The sequence below is a fragment of the Triturus cristatus genome, chromosome 5_2 (genome assembly GCF_964204655.1).
Source record: "Triturus cristatus chromosome 5_2, aTriCri1.1, whole genome shotgun sequence".
Taxonomy (NCBI): domain Eukaryota; kingdom Metazoa; phylum Chordata; class Amphibia; order Caudata; family Salamandridae; genus Triturus; species Triturus cristatus.
In genome coordinates, this window is record NC_140588.1 from 924530056 (window position 1) to 924557196 (window position 27141).

At 48.6% G+C, this 27141-nt stretch overlaps 1 protein-coding gene across 6 annotated transcripts in view; it reads left to right on the forward strand.

The window, feature by feature from the left end:
- The first annotated feature begins 642 nt into the window (after positions 1–642).
- Positions 643–27141, forward strand: part of LOC146829437 (uncharacterized) — a 112352-nt gene continuing 85853 nt past the window's right edge. For all 6 annotated transcript variants that reach the window (XR_014962262.1, XR_014962261.1, XR_014962263.1 and 3 more), the window contains exon 1: positions 643–775. The gene's annotated coding sequence lies outside the window, so the exon portion shown is untranslated. The remainder of the gene's footprint in view (positions 776–27141) is intronic.

The window sequence follows — 27141 nt, forward strand, 5'->3', positions numbered from 1 at the left end:
TTTTGGTAGTTAAATCTCCAAATAAATTGACCCTCCAGACCACTTTGAATAAACTTGAAGCACGTATGATAGAGAAATACCATACTGCCAGAGTTGGTCTTAATGACCGTGATGAAATTTGGGCATTAATCTAATTTCATTGGACAATAGTTCTTATTGATGCACTGTATATTCTCCCCAAAAAAACGTATGTCAAATGTAACTTCGTGTATATATGTATATATTGTACAGTCCACTGACACACTCCTCCAGAGTCTCTCTATATATTTTCTTATGAGTGTTTATGTACTTTAATGTTTTTACCTAATGTTTTTTTTCTACAAAATGTTTTTGATGCTTGTGATTGATTGTATACCCATAATAAGTTTATGGAAGATACACTTGTATATCTTAAAGCAATTTAGAAATTGATGTGAATGTAAGATTGTAAGCTTATCTCTGTGCCTACCTCGGTTCCCCTGCGTGTCACGATGGGTTTCCTTTATTATTTGTTTTTGTTTAGGGTCTTGATGTATCTAGTTTTGATCATGAGATGTTGGTTGGTCGTGGTGTTGTTTCTTTAAAATGATTGGGATTCTCAGTCCCTTGTTTGTGTTGTTGCAGTAATAGCAGTGACTTTAGTAGTCCGTTCTTTCTTTTGCTGGTTGCTTCCGGGTCCCGATCACATGGGACGCCGAGTCGCGGTCTTAACTGAAACCGCGCTGAGGGTTCACTGCCCTGTGTCGTTACTAAGACCGAAGGAGACACGACTTCGTAGGTCCTCGATTATTAAAAGGTATGAGTTATGGCTTTGGCTTTTGTTGGTTGACCCTGGGGAGCGAAATCATGATTTATAGCTTTTACTTTGTTTGTTGACCTTGGGGAAAGAGCTTAATAGACAGTTAGTGTAAGAGGGACGGTTTTGTATTATGTAGTATTCTTTGTTGTTTTCTAGATTTGTAGCTGTATAACGAAGTGGCATTTATCTGCGATTTAGAGTGCTTGGAGGTGCGCATCATTGTATGAACCTTAGCTGCACGATCTCTATACCGTTTTCTGATTAACGCTGTCCGGATTGTAAAAGGCTCACAGATTTCTGGAAAGTGAGTGCGATCTTTGGTATAAACTCAGGGTACATCTTCAGATTTACCTCTCTGTGGTTCATTAGTAGAGAAGTAAGATGTATGTTTTTATGTCATACTCATACACATTTTTTCAGTTTGGTATTTATTTTGAGCACTTCAAGCATGGCACATGTCGCTTAGAAGCTGGTGGATTCTCCTTTATTCTTTCGCTTATTTTTATTTATTTATTTCTAACTTCTTTGGGTACCACATTTTGTTGTCACGTTGGGTTTTCTGGTGTTTGGCACAGAGATTGAGATAGTCCTTGTTGTGAATAGACACTATATGTGTTTTTTGTATTTTTTGCTTAGGTCGTTTCCCTCACCCCTGTACTGAGGAGGCCTAGATGTTTCATATGGCCGAAACGCGTCCGCGTCGACAGATTATGATAAGAGGAGTCTGATGAGATACTGTTTGATTTAGTTTAAAAAGAATCTATGCACAATTTTGCGATTAAGGTTCTGCAGAGATTAGAACCAATTGTGTTAATAAGACTACCTCAAAGTGTATTACCTATAGGGAATAGGTGAACACTTCCTTTTCGACGATTTGGGTGGAAGGAACCTAATACTACTGTAAATTTCTTGTCATTTGTATATAAGTGTTGTATATGGTTTGTTGAGAGAAGTCCCAAAATTATGATGAAGTGAATCAGGATTACGTTAATTAAATTATGCAATCATTTGTTCTTTGGTATGTGATTGTTTCCTATGTTCAAATGTAATTTAATGAACGACAGGACTATGCACTGCTAATAGAGGAATATTCAGTCTTCTATTGAAGAGTAAGATTTATATATTTTTTCCTCCTGGCCATTTTTGTTTTTTCGTTGGATCTGTGCTGACTGGCATGGAAAGAAGAGAACTGATGTCAGCACTTTGGGGTGGCACCTAAATAGGCACAACACGCGCCACTTCAGGGGTGGACGATACCACAAGGAACCTAACGACACCACCTACCAGAACACAGGAGTACTCACCACAAAAAAACTTCCGGATCCAGTCTGATGGCTAGGAAATATTCTAAGATAAGGAATCTGCGGCTAGAAGTCTCTATCAGATATGTGCATTTCATGTTCTGGTTGTTGACTCCCGGGGCAGTCTTCTTTACCAGAGGATTTTACTAAGGAGGAGATTTGGAAAATTGCCATGCTTCAAGGAGCTATTAAAATCAGTCAGTGTGATGTCACCTGCTGAAAGGAGTGGTTTTAGCTGCCATGCTGGAACAGGATCATTTGGGGAACCTGAGAGATTTGAACATTAACGATGGGTCCCTAGATGGTAAACATTTTCCCTGAGGAAAAAAACCCGGAAATATTGTCACAAAAGACTTATAGTGGTGGTATTCCAAATTTTATGGTACCAGTGTGTTGAAGTTTAGAGACAATGCAAAACTGTTTTTTTGAAAGTTTAGTGGAATTAGTTATACTTTCAGAGAAAAAATTACGTTTTCTCAGCTTTAATTATTCCTTCATTTGAGAGCCTTGTAACGATAAATCTGTTTACATTTTAAAACAGAAATTAATCCTAAACCTTGGAGTGACTGAGAAGCCATGAAAAATGGAGATTACATGACTATAGCAATGTACTGTAGCAACGAGGATCCTGCAGGCCAAGGAAGTCTAGACCTTCACAGTCCTGAAAATAATATGCTTCATAAAATCTTGAGCAGTGTCATTCCAACATACAGACTTAATAATGTTAGAATTAGAAACACAAAGTGGGGTAGGCCCGTGGAGTGTTATGTATTGCCATTGGTCGGTGTGAGAGGGGCACCTTGAGACGAGAGGTGGAACCACAAGTGCATCTTGATGCCCCTCCCATCCCTCAACAATTGTCATAAATAGCCTATTTCTCTCTGTGGACCTACATATCCAGTAGGTCTCGTGCTAATATTTCTCATACGGAAGTTATGCACCAAAAGTACCAGAGTCCACTGGGTTATATGGGTGTGGAGAGATAGCATCTCATTAAATTGGCCTTTGTAAACGAATTGTAACATGGATGCTGTGTGCCACGAAGCAGGAATTCGGTGTAGACTGTGCTAGTGTAATAATGTGGAATTTGACCTTTGCACTTTGGACTAAATATGCAAATGTGAATTTAGTATTACATTTCTTCCATATACTGTTTTATTGAGTGTACATTTTCTTGGGCGTGGCTTAAATCTAAAGTTCTTAGTTCAATCAATCAATCAATTATTCAGTCTTGTTTAGCGAGACTTGTCACCCCGGGGGTCTGTGCGCCTTTGTCGAAAAGCCCTGTTTAAAAAAAATGTAGATTATTACTGTTTCTGAAAACACAATGTGGTGCATATTTATGCACTAAATACAAGAGCATGAACATGAAGACATTGAATCAAGTCAGGAGTGATATAAATGCAGGTCCTAACCGGCATAACCATCATAAGACAGCATCTCACGGTAAATACAAACACATGGTGTGTACTTGGAAGAAAGATTCCCCAGCTCATTCCGGTCCGTCTCCACAGTCTGTGGCCGGGGCTCATCCATTTCACCCTCCATTTCCAGCCCATTGTAACTCAACCAGGGGCCCCAAACCTTAGAAAACCTGTGCGGGCACCCTTGCACATTATATGTCACCTTCTCCGCACCCATGTGAAGGTCCATGCCTGCCCTCCGTTCAGTCACTGTAAGGAAGTTCAAGGTTCCCCAGTATCTGGGTATGTCTGCCTTGGCGACTACCAGCCCTAGGTTACATAGCAGGAGTTTGTATCGGGGGAGATCCGCCTCTGAAGGGATGCATAACAGGACATATTTAGCATCTATTGACAGATGTGTCCCCACTTCTTTGCTCAGTTCCTCTAATATTTTGGTCTAATATGACTTTATGCGGTGGCATTACCATAACGTGTGTATGTAAGTCCATCTCTCCGTCTTGCAGCGGAGACAGTCGGGTGTCTCTGCCCTCCCAAATTTATGCAAGCGTGCCCTATCAAACTAAACCCTGTGCAGGCTTTTAAATTGCATCAGTCGCAGCCTTAGTTTCTCAGCCACCTCTCTTGGGTGTATTAACGCAGCTTCCCAGTCCATTTCTTCAAATTCCCCCATGGTAATTTCCCATTGGGCACTGAGGGCCTTCAGATTGTCCGGGATGTTATTTATTAGGGTTTTGTATGTCCACGAAATAGCTTTGTCTGGTATTTCTCCCTGAAGTAGTCTAGCCTCCAGAGGTGCTTACTTGGGAATGTCGGATGTGTCTAGCCTCTCTGCCCTCCATGCATGCTGTAATTGCCAATATTTATATAATTGGGTGTCACTCAACTGGTACTCGCATTGGAGTGAGCTGAAGGAAATCAGGGAGCCATCCTCCAGAAGGTCGCCTAGCCTGGATATCCCAACCATGTACCAAGGTCAGAAGCCCTATAGCTTACCCAGTTTTGGCAGGTGTATCCCCTCCCGTAGTGGGATTTTCCTCGTGCATATCTTGTCCCACCTCATTTGTCATTCCGCCCCGTTCCAAGCATCTATCGTCCTCTGAGTCGCATGCAGTGACAAATTCTTCTGCCCCTGTAGATGTAGTGGAGATAGGTATGAGTTTGGAACCGGAGCCTTTCCAAGGCATATATTGGATGATCACCCGGTAGGTGTCCCAATTAAAAAATGACAAAAAGGTGAGCTGCCAGGTCATATGATCGTATGTCTGGGAGCACAATCCCTCCATTGTATTGACTGAGCTAGAGTGTCTGGAGCGCCACCCTTGGATGACCCACATTCCATAGGATCGTGCGTATAGCCTCCTCAATTGTTTTAAAGATCTCCTCTGGTAACTTATATAGTAAGTGTTTGTAAGATCGTAAAGCAGCTTTGGGAGTGTGACCATTTTGTTCAAGGGAAGCCGTCTCTACCTTTCCACGTCTTCGTGAAATTCTGTCAAAATCCTCCTAATATTATGATTAAGACTCGCCGTGGTGTTGGTTGTTATGTAAAGACCTAGGTATTGGAACCTCTCTTTGCCTATATCGAGTTGTCCTTGACGATCTTGTGTGTTTAGGCACACCCCACCACTGGATAGAAGCTAGATTTGTCCCAGTTTATTCCGTATCCAACATGAATTCTGTAGTCCTCAAATGTTTGCAGAATAATGGGAAGTGTCATGTTGGGATAAGTGACATTTAGGAGGATGTCATCTGGGCAAAAACTGAACTCCGCTCATCCCTAAGTATCTCCAGGTTGTCTCTAAAGCCTCTTCTGTCTATGTGAGCCAATAGCTCCAGTATTAAGGCATACAACAAAGGAGGACAGCGGGCAGCCTTGTCTTGTGCCTCGGCACACGGGTAAATCTGCCAACATTACTCCATTCACCCGCACTCAAGCCCTCGGGTTGGTATACAATTGATCTATCAATGCTAAGAAGATGGGTCCAACCCCCAGTTTCAGTAGGGCTCGACTCATAAATGGCCAGTCAACTGCATCCAATGCCTTCTCAGCATCCAGGGATAAGAATATATGAGGGTCAGCTCTATTTTTCACCGTGTCTAGCCAGTTGGCCTGGGGACGGAGGTTATCTCTTGTCAACCTTTTTGGCACAAACCCTGGCCTGGTCATAATGAATGAGGTAGGTGATCACCTACTAGATTGGTGGCCAATATTTTTGTTTCCACATTCGGTAGCGAGATAGTCTGTAGATCCCACAGTCCATGGCAGGCTTTCCTGGTTTGTGGATCCCCACTAGTGTGGCATTGCGGAGGTCCGGTGGGAGTGTTCCCTCTGCCTGCGCCATCAGGTACGTCTTTAGTAGATGTGGACCCAGCAGTCCAGCATTTGCTTTAAAAAATTCTGCTGGCAATCCATTGATACCAGGGGTCTTCCCCGATTTTTGCTTACCAATGGCTGTTGTGACTTCTTCCAGTGTAAGCTTTTTTTAAAGGCTTCTCAGTCGTCTAAAGAGAGGGTGGGGGTATTAATTGTAGTTAAGTAACTGTAAATTTGGCGGTCATCCTCTAATGTCCTGGCCTTATAGAAATCTGCATAATATCTCACAAAGACATCTGCTATGTTCTAGGCTGCCATGTATGTTACGCCTTCTTGATGAATGGAATCTACACACCTTCATTCCCTCTCTTTTCTACCTAACAAGGCTAACAGTTTCCCAGCTCCATCTCCTGTCTCGTACAGGCGATGTTGCATTGCCAGGAGCTGGGCTTTTGCTTCTTGGTGGGGCAATGCCTCATATTACCTCCGGGTGACTGTAATCTGGTGTATTGTGAGCGGGTCAATGTTTGGGCCCAAGTGCCCTTCCAGGTCTAAAAGCTTGCGCTCCAGTGTCTCAACCTCATGGGCATCTTTCCACTTCTTATGAGCTATGATGTTTTGTGCCCTGTCACGAAGAATGGTTTTGTAGGCTTCCCACAGGACAGCTACGGAGGACATTGAGTCCTCGTTTTTGCGGAAGTACAGCTCGGAGTCTCCTCTAATTTCACACTATGGCCGTGTCCCAGACTGCTGTCTGTGAGATCGTCCACCCACTGTCAGCCAAAGGGGTGAATGGTCTGATTGTCCCCTCGCCAGGTATTCTGTCTTTTCAACTGTCTCTATCTCTCCCACCAGAGCGAGGAGATAGTCCTGCCTGGAGAACACGTTATATGCACATGAATCAGGCCCAATGTGTATAGAAACCCAGCCAAGAGTGTTGTCCCTCGTTGTCCCGGTGTTGCACGTGTGCGATCTATGTGCGGATACCCTACATCATTGAAATGCATGTGGCTGGAAATGATGGCTCACCTCACTGCCCTTGATTCCACTGTCTCTTCGTCTAGCCTTAGATAGCAAACAACCCTCCCCTTGTTTAACCCTGCATCCCAGGTCCACCAACAAGCCCCACCGCCCCACTTTCTCCCACTGCCCACGCACATTTCCCGAACAGTCAACATGACAACTGTGTTGTAGGTTAAGCCTGGGAGGTCAGTATCCCTCCCTCACTAAGTCTGCCCCTTAGAAATTCCCCCCAGAAGAAGAAATTAGTGTTTTCCCAACACTAAACTAGACACCTGCTGAGTGTAACGTGTAAGTGTCAGGGGGCACCTAGCGCCGTCTTTCTGTCCTCCGGCCTCCAACAGGCCCATGCATCTCATCCTTCATCACCTCCTCGTGCACCTGTTGTTGTGGGAGCTCCCAGGCGGCAGTGTCTGGACTCGGCTCCTCCATGCAGGGGATCTTTTGGAGTAGTGCATGGTCGCTGTCTGTTTCGGCCAAATATTGCTGTTCTGATGGGTCTGAGGTAGTTTGTCCTCGGCCCCTGAGTTGTTTCCTCCTATTCATAGTTCGAGGCAGTTCTTGTTCCGTATCCATGGTGTGGACCGTCTCTTTGGCGTGCCTTTGGTGTGCCAGGGTGGGAAGCCCCCGTTGATTCATGTCTTTGTCTCAGAGGAGGGTCTTCCTCGATCCAAGTCCATGCCTCCTCCAGCGTCTGGAAAAAAAGTGATTTACCCTGAAAGATAACCTTGAGTTTCGCCAGGAAGAGCATTATGTACTGGATGTGGAGAGTTCTCAGTTTTGCTGTGATGGAGTTAAAGGTCTGCCGTTGCTTCTGCACTTCCCAGGAGCAGTCAGGGAAGACCATTATTTTGCCATTGCCATGTCTGACCTCTCCAGTTTGTCTAATTTCCCGGAGTATCAGATCACGGTCCTGAAAGTTTAGGAAGCGAGCAATAAAAGGCCATGGGGGTGCACCCGCTGGTGGTCTGAAACTGGGCGTCCTGGGAGTCCGTTCGATTACAAAGTAAGACGAAAACTATGCCATAGGGAGGGAGTCTCCAAACCAGTTGGCCAGGAATAGTCCTGTGTCTGCTCCTTCTGTTCCCTCCAGGAAGCGTATGAAGCGTTAATTATTCCTGCGTGCTCTATTTTCAGCATCGCCCACCTTCCAGGTGACCTCTTTCAGGGAGGCAGAGAGACCTGTGACTTCCTTGTGCAGCGTATGAGATATGTCTTCCACTTTCAATATGTGATGTAATGCCTGAGTCACTCTCTTGGATACATTGAATAGGTCCTGCCGTAGTAAGGTTACTTCAGAACGAACCTCAGCTTATCTCCCTTCCAGAACCTCTCTGGAAGACTGTATCACCTACAGGAGGGTCGTGTTATCTGGCAGGTGCAGAGTCTTTCCTGCTCCGAGCGGCTGGGCCACGGCCTTTGCGTACCTATCCATTTTTCCTTGTTTCTAGGGTTTCGGCTCCTTATCTCTTGCCATTGTAGGTGATTAGTTCTCAGTATCTCCTCGTGTAGGTAATGCACCTCAATGTTGTGCTGCTCAGTGGCTTGCTTATAGGTGTCTTTCTACCCATCCAGTTGCCTCTGTGGTCTGCTTTGTGTAAACCAGTTGTTTTACCAACTGGCAGCTCAGAACTTGAAGGTCTCTCATGGGTAATCTTCTGGGCGGGACTGTAGAGGGGGCTTGTTGGTCCCAACTCAGTCTCCTGTGGCCCCAGGGGTCCATGGGATATGTCTTCCTTTACTGCAGTTGCATCCAGGACCAGTGCTCTGCTGGTTGGCTGCCCCCAGGGGGTGTCTCAGTTGCTAAGGGCACCTATATGTTCACCTGTAGGTCACCCTGAGGCTCAAGGACTCCCCCCTACTTTTCACTTATGAGGGGGGTGTCCATTAGCGGCTTCTAACAGACAGGGGTGGTGGGGAGAGGAATCTAATTTTTAAAACAGGACTTACCTTTAACGGCCGGACGCCTCCTCTAATCCGTCATCCATCCTCTTCATTTTCTTGTCGCGGGCAGCAGCAGGAAGCACCCGGGCACACAGGCTCCCCTGAATGCAGCCTTGTGATTGGTCTTAGTGCCGTGCATCGGTGCTCAGACTTGAACAGGGAGCCTGTGCATGTTCCTCACCAGACTGTGTAATGCAGCCTGTTAGGAACATGCAAAGTGCGCATGAACTGTTTGGTTGGCCCAAGAGGGCCGGTCAAACAGTTCATGCGCACTTAGGGGGTGCACACCATTCCTCCCCTGCTCTGTCCAGCCCCGCCCACCCCACCACTGTCTGCAATAGGAAAAATAAAATGATAATAAAGATACGTTCTTATCATTTTATTTTTCCATTTAGGCAGTGAGGTGACGCTCCTCCGCCTTAGTGGAGGAGTCGCCACTGGGGGTGTCAACCGTGTCCCAAATTCTGCCCTCGGCTCAGTTCACTCTGGTGTCGTAGTCCATGCAACTAGCCATGGGCATCGGGTATGTCCTGGCACCGCGTTGCAGCAATGTTCAGGGGGGGTCCCCCACAGCCGTGTCACAGTCCTGTGTCGTCATAACTGCGGCTTGTGTCTATTCCCTGTTAGCCTTCTAGGCCGCCCTCAGGGTGTCTTCATCCACATCGCACCCCAGGACCTTCAGTGTGGGGGGGTCTTATGAAGGAATCCCTGGGACCCACCACATTCAAAGATTTCCTGCGTTCCACTGAGTTGAAGGCCTGGACTCGACCGGTTGTCAGGATTCATTCTGTGCACCATGCTCCTCAAGGGCCAGGTGGGCCCATTGTCTTCCCTTCTGGGGCGTAGTCCCAGCCAGGTGTAGGGTCTCGTCCTCTGCGTGGCTAGGCAGTGCCCCCCTATCAGCCCAACACACCGGGTGCACACTGCCAGGCCTCTGCCTCCAGCACCGGTCTGTGTTTTTCATCAGGTGTTCAATGGCCTCCTGGTCCTATCTCGGGGTGCCACGCCCCGTCAGGGGTGTCAGTGATTTATTGCCCATATGAGTCACCTGCAGCCACGCAGTCCCTATAGCCTGCGTGGCCGTGCAGCAGCCCCGTGACTCTCACCGGCATGGCAGCGGGCAGAATAGGGGGCCGAAGGGGTGTGGGATGGCCAAACGAAGGACCAGACCCCTGTTCCTCCGTGGGTAGGACTGCACCCGGGAGTCAGCCTCACCAGCTCACTTCTCAATTTCGGGTGTTATCAGCTTCAGGGCACCACCATTTTAGATGTCTGAGTTCCATCTCTGCGTCGCTCCCGCTTTGTTGTAGGGGGCCTCCTGTACTTATTTTGGTACTCTGCTAGCCTCGCCGTCTCCGGTGAGCTTCCCTCCCGGTGAGGGTGTTGGTTTCCTGGTCGGAATGCGACACAAAGGCAGGGTTTGACTCAGGATTATGTTTGGGCTGCCAGAGTCTCCAGCGAGAGCTGCTACTCAGCCATGTTGCTCAATAAGCCATATCTTGAGCTTCTTCCAGAAGACTTCCTGTGAAGGGGCAGTTCGCAGGTGTAGTGGGAGGTCGTTCTAGGGCTTAGTGGCTAGCTAGGAGAAGGAACAACCTACACAGTGGCTCAGATGGATGCGGGGAATGTGAGCCAAGGTGTAGGAGGCAGAACTATGCTCCCTGATAGTTCGGTGGAGTGTCAAGGGGTGGTTGATGTAGGCAGGTCTGGAGTTGCGGAGGGTTTTGTATTCATGTGTCAGGAGTTTCAAGAGGCATCTTTTGTGGATGGAGAGCCAGAGCAAACTTTTGAGGTGGGGGTGGTGCTGCTCTTTCTTGTTTAGGATGAGTCTTCCCGCAGTGTTCTGGACGGTCTGGAAGCGGTTGAGGAGCTGTATAGTGGTTCAAGTATAGAGTGTGTTTTCATAGGTAAAATAGTCAGATATAAGGGTTTGGATGACTGTTTTCCTGGTGGAGGTGGGGATCCATCGAAAGATCTTGCAGAGCATGCAGATGGTATTGAAGCAGGAAGAGGATACAGCATTGACCTGTTGCTTCATGGTCAGTTGGCTGTCCAGAATGATTCCAAGATTCTGTGTGTGGTCGGTCGGGGTTGGTGTGGGGCCGAGTTTGGTGGGCCACCAGGTGTCGTCCCAGGGAGAGAGCTTATTCCCAAAGACGAGCACTTCCGTTTTGTTCGAGTTGAGCTTTTGGCATTTGGACTTCATCGAGGTGTCGACATCGGACATGGTGTTTCAGAAGGTAGCTCTAGTGATGTCTGGGTCTTCTGCGAGGGCGAGGATGAGCTGCGTATCATTGGCTTATGAGATGATGCTCAGTCCATAGGTGTGGACCATGTCTGCTAGTGGCGTCATGTAGGTGTTGAAGAGGGTGGGACTGAGGGAGGAGCCCCGGGGTATGCCTCTGACAATGTTTTTGTGTACGGAGTAGAAGGTAGGTAGATGGATCCTCTGAGTTTGGCCAGTGAGGAAGGAGGAGATCGAGTTGAGGGCTGTGCCGTGGATGCCGATGTGGTGGAGTCTGGTGATAAGGGTGTGGTGGAAGATGGGTGTTGAAGGCCACAGATTGGTCGAGGAGGATGAGTGCAGCGGTATCACCTTAGTTGAGAAGGTGTCTGATTTAGTCTGTTGCTGCGATCAAGGCGGTCTTAGTGCTGTGGTTGAATAGAAAACCGGATTGGGAGGAGTCAAGCAGATTGTTTACTTTGAGCTGGTGGTTAATGACTTTCTCGAGGACCTTGGCAGCGAAAGGGGGTAGCAAGATGGGGCAGTAATTCTTTAGCTCACTAGGGTTTCTTCAGGAGTGGCTTGACCTCCGCATGCTTCCATGAGTCGGGACGGTGGCCATGATGATGGAAGAGTTGAGGATCTCTGTGAGGCTGCTGCTTATTTCTTTGCTTCCTAGGTTGCAGATGTGCTGTGGGCAGGGAACTATGGGAGCCCTGGAGAGGATTGAGTTCATGATGGTAATGGCCTCTTGGACTAAGTGTTATATCCAGTCGGTCTGGGAGGGGTGGATCGTGTTCTTTGTGGCAAATGGGAAGGAGAATTCTCTGAAGATGCTGAAGAGTTCCTTGGCGTGGTTTGCATTCAACTTGATGCGGTTGGTGAGGGTGTTCTTCTCTGCCTTCGTGAGGTGGTGGTGATAGTTGTTGAGGGTAGACCTGAAGGAGTTGAAATTGGTGGGGTTTTTATTGGAGTGCCAAAGTCTTTTCTGTTTCTTCCTTTCGCGTTTGATCGTCAGCAGTTCTATGAAAGGAAGGACTAGAACCCAGTTCAACAGGACATCTGCAAGATAATAGGCTGCACCTGCTTTAGCAGAGCATTTACACAATACAAAGAGAAATGTACCTGCTTCAGCCATGAATCTTCATAATCCATAACTTGCAAGAAGCAAACAGGAAACAGGACCCACCGGACAACCAAAGCGGCTGATCCCTAAGCATGTGTCCTTCATCAGTTCTGCAGTGTTGCAAACTGGTTCTGCCCAACACACTGGCACCCAATCTACTGATCTCAGAAGAGGTCAAAGTTGGCTCAGCCCTTGTGGTATACGTGTCTGTGGACCGCAGACCACACACAAACTCGCTGTTCTATTGAACAGTGAAATTGCCCTCTTTATTATCCTTTGAGGTAAGCACTGTCTGTAAGTCTTATTTGTTGAATCTTGGCAGACCTTTTGGGGGAACCGATTAGCCATTATAAAGATTGCCAGTTGTTTAGATCCAAAAATAAATGCACGCGTGATTGGGCGAACACGTGAAAAGAAGGGAACTTCATACCCTCAACCGTATAGTACAAAATGAGAAGAGGGGATACAAGGTGTCCTGCTGCCCTTCTAGGATTGAAACGTAATCACAATTGAATCTACCAGGCTCTATTAATTCTCTACTTCCTTTAAGAGCTTAACAGGAACACCTTGTGACTTTGTAACAATTCAGATGTTCGATCAACTGTAAAGAGTTCCCATTTCAACCTCAACCCTTCTACCACCCACAGCTGTGTCACTGCTCCAATCTTGCCACAGAGCTTTCTCCTCACCACCCCTGAAGCCATATCTTCTCTTCTCTGTCACCTCTCCTCCTCCAGCACTGCCCAGAATAAAAACATGCTACGCTGCATTCCACTGGTTACCTTAGGCCACAATACCATCTTCTTGATTTTAATATCATGAGTAAGTATTATTATAAAGAACAATATTTATGTATCATTAGGAGAGGTGCGTGTAAGTTGTATTATGAGAAACATCCTGAATATTTTAGTTCCCAATAAAACTCTCCTCTAATTATCCACAAGGCTTTGAATTGCAATATAAAAATTATAGAATGACTGCATTTTCACTTAAATGAATCTCTGCTTTGGGACGGTGTTCGCTCCCAACGTCAACAAAATGCCACCCGTCTCTTTCCGACTGCCCCAGTGAATCCAACAGGAGGCCTAAATATCTGAGCCCACCCCGACATTAAAAACGTATGGGGGTTCAAGGCTAAAAGTGTGGAGGGATGTGTGCAGGAGACACAGTTCAGATCAACCATCAAAGGAAACGCAGTAGATGACATATGCCGAGTTCCTGAATTCCCCGATTTCCAGACCCCAGGTTGTTAATTGTTAACTAGCACTCATATAGCACACGCCTTTGCTTAACCTGAAGCAATAAGGATGACCCTGATCTGTGCCCTTCAAACTTCTGATGTCCTGAGGAAGGACAGGAACCGGAGGAAATGTGTAGCAAAGGGGAAAAGGCCAACTGATTGGCACAGATCCCCAGAGAACATTGAAGATGGAACATCTTAGAACAGAAGAGTGGACACTTTCTCTTGAACAAGGATGGATTGCCGTGACGTAAGAACGGTTCTTTTTCCTTTCGGGTGCCTCTAATTCCTGTTTGAAGTTTGTGTTAATAGATAATTACAAAACGTTCAGAAAGGCTTACATCGAGTGTATCTGTTTTTCAGGAGAGTTTAATATGTTAAACATATCAGACAATCATGATCATCACGCTGGCACATTCACATCCATGTTCTTTATCCTAGATGTCGAGTTCATTCTAACCTCTTACTATTTTCAAACATTACACCTACGTTTTTAGGTCTCGCCTTGCTATCGCGTAAGCGATCGCAAAGCGAGACTATTGTAAGGGGGTTTTAAAAGTGCTCCCAAAAAGTGGATTGCATGGCTAGCACGCGCACAATCACGCGCATCGTGCAGCCATGCAATCCGTTTGGCATCACACTTCAAAGGGTCCGCTCCCCCGCCTGGAATGCGCTCCCCCGCCCCCAAGCGTGCGCGCGCCACGTCCGCCGGGCTTGTTTTTCTTGTTCTGCCATTGTTGCAAGGGAGAGGTCAGCCCAGAGCTGCCGGTAAGATTACATGGAGATGGGATACTTGTATGATATTCTTAGAATGCTCTACGTTCAGGGATACTCACTCATCGGATTTAGAACCCTTCACGCTCAATCTATTCAGAGCATACGGTTTACCATATTAAGAGTTTCTAATCCAGAACTCCATACTCTCATGGTCCTTCACCCCCATTTAGCAATTTACATGGTAAATCGTTAGGTGGCAAAGCCTGTGTTGCACTATGACCTTATCCAAGAGGTACTTGGCCACCTACCTACCTACTTCTGTCGATGGCATTCGTCCCTTTCACTCCTTACTTGTTCTCCTTACTCTTTGCACAGCGGCCCGCTACACTACAAGTGCGTCTCTGCTGTATTTCATCTCAGAACTCTGCCTTCCCTGACGCGTCTCTGCCCTTGGCTTCACCCAGCCCTGAATACTTGAAACCACCGCGAGCCAGGCGCCAGCTTCAAGCCGCTACAAGCATCTGCAAGGATGACTTGTGGACTATGCAGGCCTCCCCTACTAGTAGAGAAGGCCCCTGTGATGGTGCCAGCCCGCAAAGGAAAGCCTGTCTGTCATGGCGCCAGCCTGCGTAGGGTGAGCAGGTTTTCAGAAGCAATACCGGCACTGGCCAGAAATAAAAGGCTAAAGCCATCAGCCTTTTGGGATGGGCTGGGTGGGGGTTATCTCCTTGTTTTGATTTGGGAACATGCACTCCCTATCTCTTGACTATGAGACACCCTCCGTTCCTATTTACCCTCAGCCTCTCCCTTTCGTTAAAAAGAGTTTCTCTATTACGCCAGTGTCTGGTGGAACGGTGATAGGCAAATTCTCATGAAAAACAAAACATTTCTGAGAAAAAAAGAACCTTTGGGCAAAAACTTAAAAAAAAAAAAATTATAACAACACTGATCATCCGGGATGTTTATTTTCACAAGGCTAGCACGAATATAAATTACAATGTTGTGTTCACAACTGTTTGCTGGAAGCAGACCAGCACCGCCACAGTGATAGCAGGCAGGCAGCACACCTCCCCCACTTCCCAGAGAAAATAATCTCTGCTGTAAACTTCTCTTCCTTCGTTTGATCCTCCCCCCCTCATTCCATTATGCCCCTATCTCCCCACACATCGTAAAACGCTTTCTCTACCATCCTCCTCTCCCCTCTGCCTCTCCTCTCTCCCGTGACCCCATGTATTGCAACTTATTTCACAGTGTTTACATCTTTAGTACACAAAGCTGTTGGGCCTCAGTCACCACAAGGGCATACTGTTAACCCCTGCAGGGGACTTAATTAAAGGCAGTGTATACCACGGCGCGCATGGGCAAATTTACATAAAACCAGAAACATTACAGTAAATCTACCCTACAATAAATAAGTCGACCACTTTCCACCTAACCTCATATTTTACATCTTTTTTTTGTGTATTTGGGGTGTACTACGCAAAAATGTTGGGTATTGCTCACACCAGGGGCGTAATGTTATTGACTGCAGGGTACTTAAATTACGCTGGTGTCGGGCGGGACGGTCATCGGCAAATTCTTATCAAAACAAAAAAGATTGCAGGAAAATGAAGAACCTTTGCGCACAAACTTAATAAAATTAATTTATAAAAACACAGATCATCACAAGTTTAAATCATAATTAATTACTTCGGATATCAACTTCTCTCCCCTAAACATCGTAGGTACGTTTGTTTAGCCACATTTTAAAAAACATGTAGTCCCTGTCTTTACGATCTGAGCCACCCTCTGTTCATATTTATTCTCAACCTCTCCCTTTCTTTAACAAGCATTTGCAATGCATTAGGTCTCGCATTTACGCGAGTTTGAGCTATTGACATTGCAAATAACAATGTCTATTGGCATTGTCATTTACAATGCCAATAGCTTTAACTCGTGTAACTGCGAGACCTATTGCATTGCAAATGCTTGTTCATTACTGTTTTCAAGTTTATTTGTTTTTGCTCAGCTAATTGAAGCCATTACACATTGATAAAACAGACTCGGGTAAGTGTGACTTCAAAAACTGTCGTATAAATATAACTCAGTGCAATTTTAAAATTGTAGCTCTAAATCCATGACACGTAAAAATGTCTGCTTACGATAGAAGAAGTGTTATACAGTGGCATTAGACAAGTTATAAAATCAATCACAAAACGATCAATATCTTGTAAATGAATTAGTAGTAATAGATATTTGGGTAAAACCACAGTCACTACTATCACACCCGTTATGTTGAAGCTTGAAGTGTCAATGCGTAAATAAAAGTAATCACATTCTGCAAGGCAAGATTTTGCTCAAGTCCTGTAGGACATAACTGTCTGATAATCAGATAGACATGAGTAGAGTGTTGTTATTTAGTTACCCATTGATCGGTGCTTCATGTATTTATGCAAGAATAAAAGTGTAAATCATAGGTGATGGTTTGCATGCAACAGGACTTTAAGCATAAAAACGCATATGAGAAAGAGGATGGGAAATGCAGTTTATGTTCCACGAATGTCCGGCAGGGGAGCAGCTTTTAGCAACTTGCGGATTTTATTTAGAAATGTTATCAAACCGCAAATAGCTTGAGAGTGAGCGTCGTTGAGCAGGAAATCTACTGCTGCTTGAATTGAAAAGAACCTTGTGTAAGCCATGTTTGGCAAAGGAGTTTGCTGCGGTCGTTAGTTATGTTGCAGTTAGCGCTCTAGCGTTAGACGCTAGAGCGCCGGGGCCTGAGACGCGATGCGTACACCATGAGCGTGGCGTACGCGTTTGTAAATAAAGGGGCGCGGCCTGAGAAGGCAGTTCGCGCCGAGACCAAGACGAACAGTGTGGCGTGTCTCATTGCGGCTGCGAGCGTGCGCCGCGAGGCCCGCGATACCAGCGCTAGCGGGACAACACTGGCGACGAGGAACGGGACACTCACCTCCGTGTGCCTCATTATCGACCCGTGCACCGCGGCGGTCCCGCGCTCGCACGTGGGTCTGCTGTTCTGGTCGGAACGGCGCTCGTTCCACTGAAATCGGAGCTGATCCCTCGAGTGGCCTAGCAGTTCACCGGTGAGTGCACGTGTGCACCAATCATGCACCTGATCGGCGGAAGAACATTCCCGCCTCCTGCAAGGGTGATTTTCACTGGGGGTCGTGCCTTGCCCCGGCCCTGAAGCATCCTAGTCTACCCGGTGTGGGGATGCCCTGACTCTGCGGCCTACTCCTGCTGTGTTGCGTCCCAGGGAGCCATGGGTGACGATGAACGCCCCGCCCAGGCAGTGCCACTGCATCCACCATCTGGCGTCCTGCCGCCTTTCAGCGAGACTGCTGACCCTGCCACAGCCGCCCCACACTGGCAAACGTGGATTGGCCGGCTCAATAATTATTTCACTGGCACTAGAGAGACTGACGGAGCCGTGAAGAGGTCACTACTGCTCCACTATACGGGGGAGGAGGTGTATCTCCTCTTCAAACACCTTCCTAACACAGGGAACGCAGACGACTATGATGCGGCCGTGGCGGCCCTCAATGCGCATTTCGACCCCCAACTGAACCCGGACTTTGAACACTTTAAGCTGCGCCAGGCAAGACAAAGGGAAGGGGAGTCAGTGGATGCATTCCACGCTCGACTGAGGGTGTTGGCGGACACTCACCTCGTCAGAGAGAGAGCCAAGGAGGAGATCAGAGCACAGCTGATCTGCGGCATACGAAGCAAAAAGCTACGAACCCTCATCCTTCGCCAACCGAACATCCCGATGGCAGACATCCTGGTGCTCGCACGGTCCCACGATCTGTCCGACGCCCGAGCGGAGGAGATGGAGATGGCGCTCACACGAGGAGCCGGGTCAGGAGTGACGGTCAAGACGGAGCGGGCCGACGCAGTACAGACGCGTGAAGCGCCCCGCCGACCCGCGGCCAAGAAACCTGCGGCCTTGTGTGGATACTGCGGGTATGACGAACACCCAAGCAGGACGTGCCCCGCAAAAGGGAAAGCGTGTGACAACTGCGGCGTAATGAACCATTTTGCGTCTGTTTGCCGCAAACGCTCCACGCAACAAGACCGAAGGGGGAAGAGGCCAGCGAAGAACATGGTGAGACAGCTGTCCCAGCTGTCGTTGTCCTCCCACACCAACGCAGGCCGCAAGCAAGCACAAGCCCTGCGAAATGAGGTCTCTGAGTCCGACGATGATGAGGGAGAGACGTACCTGGTCTCATTCACCAGAGCCCTCAAGAGCTCGAGAAGACCGCAGCCGAGGTGAGACGTTCTAGTCGCCGGATCCCGAGTAAACGCTGTGATCGACACTGGGGCGTCAGTCACCGTGATGGGGGTGCAACAGTACAACCGCCTCCAGCCCAAGCCCGAGCTCAGACGATCGAAGGCCCAAATTTATGCCTACGGAAACGATGTGCCGCTGCCCCTTGCAGGAAAGATGACGGTGCCAGTGAGGACAGAAGATACAGAGATAACAATTGATATACACGTGATCAATCAGGAAGCAGACACCCTCCTAAGCGGGCATGCAGCCGAAGACCTGGGGCTGATAGCATTCCTCCGGAAGGTACAAGACTCCCAAACTGCCACCCTGCTAGACCAGTTTCCGGAGCTGTTTACTGGCCTCGGGAACATCCGACGCCCGCCAGTCAAGCTCCACATTGACCGCTCAGTCACGCCTACAGCGCTAAAACACAGACGGATTCCCTTCCACTTACGCCCACTCGTGGAGGAGGAGTTGAGGAAGCTGGAAGAGCAAGGCGTCATCGAGACAGTAACCGGGCCCACTCCATGGGTATCCCCCATGGTGATAGCAGAAAAGCCCCGCCAACCAGGCAAGATCCGAGTGTGTATCGATATGAGGCTGCCCAACAAAGCCATCAAAAGGGAGAGACACATCACGCCTACGATGGACGACATAATCGCAGACCTCAACGGGGCCCGGTGGTTCTCCAAACTGGACCTCAACGCAGGGTACCACCAGTTAACGTTAGCTGAAGAGAGCAGATACATCACTACCTTCAGTACACACCTAGGGCTGCGAAGGTACCGACGCCTTAACTTTGGCATCTCTTCGGCAGCGGAAATATTTCAGAACACTATCAGAGACATCTTGCAGGGGCTACCATGAGTGCTGAATGTCAGTGATGACATACTGATACACGCCACAACCGTGGATGAGCACTACCGGCGGGTCCGGTCCACACTGACGCGGCTGAGGGAGTTCGGGGTCACGCTACACAAGGAAAAGTGTCAGTTCTTTCAGCAAAAGATCGAGTTCTTCGGGTACACGTTTACCAATCAAGGCATCCAGATGGACCCGAGGAAGTCCCAGGCCATCAAGAACGCCCCGGCACCAATATCCGCGTCCGAAGTCCGTAGCTTACTCGGGATGGCCACGTACTGCGGGCGGTTCATCCCAAATTTGGCTAACACGGCTGAGCCTCTCAGACGCCTCACAAAGAATGACACCCTGTGGCACTGGGGGCAGGAGGAAGAGGAGGCATTCCACGCCATCAAGACCACGCTCCTTGATCAGGCCACACTGGTCTATTTCGACCCGACCAGGAAGACTGAGCTGCTCGTCGACGCCAGCCCGGTGGAGCTGGGCGCAGTTCTCACACAAGAACAAGAACCGGGGAGATGGGCAACCCTGGCCTACGCCAGCAAGGCACTTACAGCAACCGAGCAGAGGTACTCTCAAATTGAGCGTGAAGCATTGGCCATCCGGTGGGGCTGCCGACACTTCCACCTGTACGTCTGCGGACACCCCTTCACGGTGGTGACGGACCACCAACCGTTGGTGCCCCTGTTCAAAGGGACAGCGCCCCACCCCCCTCCGAGGATTGAAAGGTGGGCCATCGGGTTGCAACAGTACCAGATGGATGTGATCTATCGGCCAGGTGCAAAGAACCCGGCGGACTTTTTGTCGAGACACCCGGAGAGTGAGGAGACGTCCCCAACGGGGAAGGAAGAAGAGGATGACACCGAAGCACACATCGACCTGTTGGCCGCTTTGACTTGCCCCCAAGTACTAACGATCCGGGAGATCTTACAAGCCGCGGAACACGATGCAGTGATGGCAAGGACACGAGGGGCTCTCCAGAAGGGGTCATGGGCTGATTTCCTACAGTCCGCCAACTCGTGGACAGAAGAGGAGAAGGACTTGCAGCAGATCTGGCGAGTGCGGAATGAACTAAGTGCGACCCGAGAGGGAGTCATCTTGCGGGGGTCAAAGATCGTCATGCCGGCCGCACTGCGCCATCAAGCCATGCTCATTGCTCACAACGGCCATCAAGGGACAGAGAAAATGAAGGCCCGAATGAGGGCGAAAATATGGTTCCCGGGGCTGGACGGCATGGTGGAAGGCGTAGTGAGGAGCTGCTCCGCGTGCCAAGTGACGAGCGGCCCTGAGCCTCCAGCTCCCATTGTGACAGAAGAACCGGGAAAACACCCGTGGGACAAAGTCAGCATAGATTTTGGAAGCCTCCCAAACGGGAAAGCGTCACTAGTCATCATAGACAATTTCTCTAAATATCCCGTGGTAGAAGTCTTACCATCCACAGCGTTCACGTTTGTGGGACCAGCACTGGAAAAAATATTCAACATGTTCGGGCTCCCCTCTGAGCTAAAAAGCGACAACGGACCACCCTTCCAAGGTCACGAGTTCAGGGAGTTCCTCCAACACCAGGGGATAAAGCATCGGCGAATCACCCCTCAATGGCCGCAGGCCAACGGAGAGGTAGAACGCTTCATGCGGACTCTGAATAAAGTGATACGGATAGCCGGCGTGGAGCATCTAGACCCCGAAAGGGAGATTCAACGATTCCTGGGGGAGTACAGGAGCACGCCCCACTGCTCCACCAAGCAAGCCCCATGGACTCTCATGCTCAAAGGTACGCGTCGCGATGGGCTGCCCACGGCCCCCGGGTGGACGCCCCCGCCGTTCAAAGCGGAGCAGGCCCTTCAACGACGGGCGCACTGAAACCGGCAGGTGAGCCGGGCCAGAGGCAGTCGGGAACGTGACATCAGGCCAGGGGACAGCGTCCTCGTAAAAGATCGGAGGCCGGGAGGTAAGTTCAAACCCCGGTATGAACCAGGAAGTTGGACAGTTGCACAGAGACGGGGTACCATTATCACAGCCGAAAGAGGGGCAGAGTCGACCACCAGGAACATCTCGTGGTTCAAACGCATTCCCCAGGCCACTGAGCGCGACCCCGGGGGACTGAACGAGGTGGAGGAAGAGACCTCAACCCCCGAGCTGGGACCTGGGCCAACATCCAGCAGGGCCAGCTTCGCCCCAGAGCCGAGTCATCCTGCCCCTGAGGGAGGTGAAGCGGGGACCAGCTATCCAGCCAGCTCCGGCACTTGTGCCACCGCAAGGTATGGTCTGAGAGAGAACCCCCCGCCAAGCAGCCGCCTCAGACTTTGCCTGCCAAGCAAGTGAGTGACTGTCAGAGACTTAAATTAGTTTTGTTATCCAAGTTGGGGAGGGATGTTGCAGTTAGCGCTCTAGCGTTCGACGCTAGAGCGCCGGGGCCTGAGACGCGATGCGTACGCCATGAGCGTGGCGTACGCGTTTGTATATAAATAAAGGGGCGCGGCCTGAGAAGGCAGTTTGCGCCGAGACCAAGACGAACAGTGTGGCGTGTCTCATTGCGGCTGCGAGCGTGCGCCGCGAGGCTCACGATACCAGCGCTAGCGGGACAACAAGTTAGAGCTGGGCTAACACATAGAAGGTGAGATAGATTCTCCTGAGATTGACCACAGAGCCGACACTCGGTTAATGCAGGGCACATCGAGCAATGTGGTAAAAGATCGAGTGATGTGAAGTTTCCCATCCTGATAAGCAAGTACCTAATTTTGAAGTGCACAGCAAAAATGTCTGTAAGATAATTTTTGATCTTTCTTTTGTTATTTATTACTTATAAGTAAGCAAGCTTTCGTGTCATAAGGGTCGGGCGATCTTGTACAAATGATGCTTTTTGTATTAGTCCATTTACCGCTTTTTAAAAATCCTGGTGTGGGGGATTTTGATTCCACAAAGTTGCAGCTGTTTTAAGATTCGATGCTTCATGAAAGGAGACAGTCCAAGAATGTTGAGCGGCTGTATGATTCGTTGAGGATACTTCCTTCCAGATGAAGTTTTTCAGTGTTCCTACCTTGTCAGCACACGTAGCATGCAGATATTTTAGAGTGCAGGCCTTTTGAGCCAAGACGTGGTCGCATAATGTGAATTCCGATCTAATTTGAGCTGCTGCTGAATGAATTGGGTGTTTAAATAATCCTGTGAACACTTGGCTCTGAGATGTATTCAAAAAGGTGCCCAGTTTCCCGGGAAAGGCTTCCGAACCGTATGCTAACATAGGGATTAGCCTGGCTTTTACTATTTTCAGCAGAGGTTCTAAGGTGAGTTGCTTGGTGTGTTTAAAAATGGTCGGAAATGCAAAGAATAGTGATGCACACTTTGGTTCAGGGAATTCTCGTGAGTTAGATGCCCTCTCTTTTCATCTAACCAGCATCCAATGTACTTGTATCTAGGGGCGGCAGACAGGCTGTGTTTTGTGTGTTACGGGTTTGTTCTTTTACCTTTCGAAAATCACATTGGTCTTCTCAACGTTTACTGCCATACCGTTCCAGTACTTTGTGCAAATAAAACATCGAGCAGCCTTTGTAGTCCCCTGGCTGTTTGACTCAGAAGAACTGCATCGTCAGCGTAAAGAAGGGGGGTAATGAGATAATGTCCCAGTTTAGGAGCATCACTGACAATAGCATCCAGGGCAGGCACCAAGTCACTCATCAGTGAGTTGAAAAGAGCTGGGGCAGGTACGCACCCTTGTTTCACTCCTTGCTCTATCCCAATCTTATTGGATACTGTTGTTTTATTATCAAGTTTGACTCTGGCCCAGGTTTAAGAGTATAGTAATTGAATGCCTCAGAGTAAAATGTAAATCTGTATTTGTAAAGCATGAACTATTCACCCTTACGCCTTGTCGTGGAAATTAAGTGAGCTATTGCCCAGAGTCACATGGTGCTCAGCTGAGCTGCTGCCGGAGCCGGGGATCGAACCACGAACCTTGTGCTCCGAAGACAGCTGCCCTGACCGCTGCACCACACCTCTCTACCGCAGGGCTGTCCCAGTTTTTGTGTTTCGACAAAAAGAGAACCCTGTTGGATATGGCCTTGCTGTAATCTATAAAACAGCTGTAGAGGAGTTGGTTTTTCTGTATCTGTTTTGACACTAACATCCTAATTGCTACTAGGGTATCAGTGGTGCCCAACATGGGTCTGAAACTGGTTTGATTAAATGAAATCAAATGTTTCGAGCTGGCCCATGCTTCTAGGTCTTCCAGTAAAGGAAATCAGATGTTTTGAGCTGGCCCATGCTTCTAGGTCTTCCAATAATAGAGAAGCGAAATACTTATCGTCTCATCGCTCTCCAAGACGTTGAAGCTATCTCTCAGGATTCGCCACTGGGCCTTTTTTATAAATTGGGTGCATGATTGGTCCTTGCCAGGAAGAGGGAATAGTGTCTGGTATGAGACATGTTCTAAACATTAAACTCAGTACAAGATACGTTCTCAACTAACAGAAAAAGGGGGTTGTAAGGAAAAAAATGTTTCTATTTAAGGACGAGAACTCTTACTTTCCCAAAGATGACATGCTTCATCATGAGGCTCACTCCTCACACCGGGACCGCGAAAAGATGAGGTGTTTTAAATGGGGGTAGCCGATGAAGTGGGTGAGCCAGGGGCAGAGTGCAAAAAGAAAAAGATAAAGTAATTAAAATTGCCTAATGGGACCTAATAATTTTATTAAATGGTGCAGAGGGACAGGATTAAAAAAAGGCGGGTTATTAGTACACTGTCTTCATCTGATAAAGGGATAGAGTTTACCTCTCTTCAGCCATAAGGTACGGGTACCCCACAACAGTCTCGGCTGCCGTTTGCAGTCCGTGACCTCCTCAGTACGGCAGGGTCCTGGCAAGAGCTCTTGCCTATTGGCACGAACCTAACTGCCAGTATAATCATCTGAATAGTTTTATCGTTATCGCAGAGTGACTTGTTTTTTGACGGGTTCTGAAGAATGCCCATGAACTCCACCTGGAGTCGAACAAGGGCAGAACATGTTGACCTTTTAATAGGGGTATATTTGTTTCCAACCCCTAGTCCTCTTCTTTTTTTAATCCTGTCCCTGGGCACCAGTGAATAAAATTATTAGGTCCCATGAGGCAATTTTAATTACTTTATCCTCACTGCAGTCCTCTTCCTAGCCCTGCTTTCCCAATGGAAACCGCACCTCCAACAGAGCAAGGAGGCCGGAAGAAGGAGAATTGGAGGGTGGGGGAGACCTCTGGAATTGTGTTAGGTCTCCAGCTGAGTGTTCCTTTGTTTACTTTGCTTCCTTTGTTTTCCTAGAAAAATTTCTATGGGACCCCACTTGGTCCAACTGGCTGGACGAACGAGTGGGGACCACCCGACCAGACCGCAGGCTGCACCTGAACCTAGTCCGGCGACCTCCGCGGACCGTCTGTGTCTCACGCTCTGCGGCCACCAACTATCGGCAGCCGCACTCGTCCGCGCTCCCGTTCATGAATGCTGGCAGATGGGTGCAGGCCATCAGTGGACAGCGGATCGCGTCTCATGCGATTCCCGCGGTTGACTGGGCTCAAGCTGCAGGGGGGATTCAAGCTGCATGGAGGGACGGGGAAAGGGAAAAAGAGCAGGCCCAGCTCGTTCGCCCACAGGCTCCCCCCTCATGTTGTACGTCTTAATGGCACAAAAAAAAATTGATTATGAAAAGAAACATAATAACTATATAAAGTTGTGTTTATTGTTTGAATTAAAGTCTTTCTAACAAGATCTCTCACTAGATTTGATTAAAAAAAAGTATTATTACTTAGAGAGGCACTTCATACCAGGGCTATTGCAGATGAGGGCACACCAGAGTGCAGGACCAGCTTTAGAGTAAGGCGGCCGTGGGAAGAGTGCCCTTCACTGGTCACTGTATCTGTACCAGAACTTCACAACTGTGATAGGAAATAACCAGCTTGCTATTTAAGAATGATGCAACAGTTCCTGTTGTCACAAAAACTGGTATGCTGTGTGGACCATCTCTGAAGCTCGGAAATAGGCTCATTATTTACAGACCAGGCTAAAAGCTAGTACTTTGTCTAGAAGTACAGGAGTGAAGGTGTTAGGACTGGAGTACACTCAACAACAATGGTAGAGGTTTTCTTATTTCCTGAAAGAGGGATGGGCAGAAATACTGCTTAGGAGGCTTCTCTGATTTACGCACGAAGGCTTTTTATTGAAAATATATGTTATGTTAGGAACATTTGTAGTGCGCACAGCTGCCCCAGCTAAGGGGCGTCCTGGCGCATGACAAGGTACACATAACTAACACTGAAGCATAAAAACGGAGGGAAAAGAGAAGGCGCAGCTAGAAGAGGGGAAAAATTAAAACAAGAAGGTTTTTATAACTTTGCGGAACAAAAGAAGATCTTCCATCAGGCGAATTTCATTCGGAAGAGAGTTCCAAAGCACCGCTGCTTTTACCCGGAAGGACCGGCCACCAACTCGGCTAAGCTTAAACCTCGGGACCAGAGCAAGCGCCTGGCCCAGTGATCTTAGAGAGCGGGTTGGAACATAGCAAGACAAGAGATTCGAGAGGATCTGGGGGGCTGATCCCTTCAAGATCTTAAAAGCCAGACATAAGACTTTAAAATGAATTCTTGCTTTAACCGGCAACCAATGCAGAGATCGAAGGGTACTAGAGACAGAGCAGGACCTGGGCAAGCCGACTATGGCTCTAGCCGCGGCGTTTTGGACACGTTGGAGGCGGGTGATTTCTGCCTGGTTTGCCCCTACCAGGAGAGAGCTGGCATAATCCAGACGAGATATTACTGTAGCCTGAACTACCAGCTGCCTGGTAGGGGGGTCAAAAAACTTCAGGACAGGTCTTAAGCCCCGAAGGACCCCAAAACAACAGGCCGCAGTTTTCTTAGAGTGCCCCACAAAGCTAAGAGCAGGATCCAACCACACTCCCAAGTTTTTCAACTCCGCTACCGGAATTGGAGACGGCCGAAGCTCCGGAGGCCACCATCTGTCCCCCCAGAGCTCCTTACCCTTCCCGACAACCATAACCTCAGTCTTCTTGGCGTTGAGCTGGAGGCAGTTGGCATTCATCCAGCTCGCCACCGCCCTTAGTCCACTCTGGAACCTAGGGGCATCCTGCTCAACATCCCCGCTGATAGTAACCGCTAGCTGAGTGTCGTCAGCATAAGAGACCATGGTCATGCCCCACTGCTTGACGACATCAGCCAGCGGTCTCACGTAGAGATTGAATAACGTGGGACTCAGCGAGGATCCCTGCGGCACCCCCAGGCCCAGAGGATGGAATTTGGACTGGTACGGTGGTATGGCAACGCAGAAGGAGCGGTCGTCGAGAAAGAAACGGAACCACTGTAGGGCGAGCCCACCAATGCCTATCTCCTCCAGGCGCTGCAGAAGGATGCAGTGTGAGACAGTATCGAAGGCGGCGCTCAGATCTAATAATACTAGCGCCGCCATCTGTCCCACATCCAGCACCATGCGCAGATGTTCAATCATGGCGAGAAGGGCTGTCTCAGTGCTGTGCCCAGCACGGAACCCGTTCTGGGTAGCATCCAGAATGTTGGCTCGAGTAAGATGGTCAGAAAGAGCCTGGTTGACGTGGGCTTCCGCGACTTTTGCCGGCCAAGGGAGCAAGGAAATGGGCCGGTAGCTCTCTGGTTTTAAAGGATCCAATGAGGGTTTCTTCAGGATAGGAGAGACCACTGCCCGCTTCCATTTAGCTGGAACCATGCCCGTCGCCAGCGAGAGATTAATCAAGGAGCACACCATAGAGCGTCCCACAAAAGACTGATCCATAAAGAGGGCAGGTCTTAACGGGTCCAAAGGTGATCCAGATTTGATTTTCTGGGCCAACTTATCAAAACTCTCAGATGGAAGCAGGGGAAGAAAGTCCATAGTGGGGAGGCCCGGGATAATATTCAAGGCCCCCGAT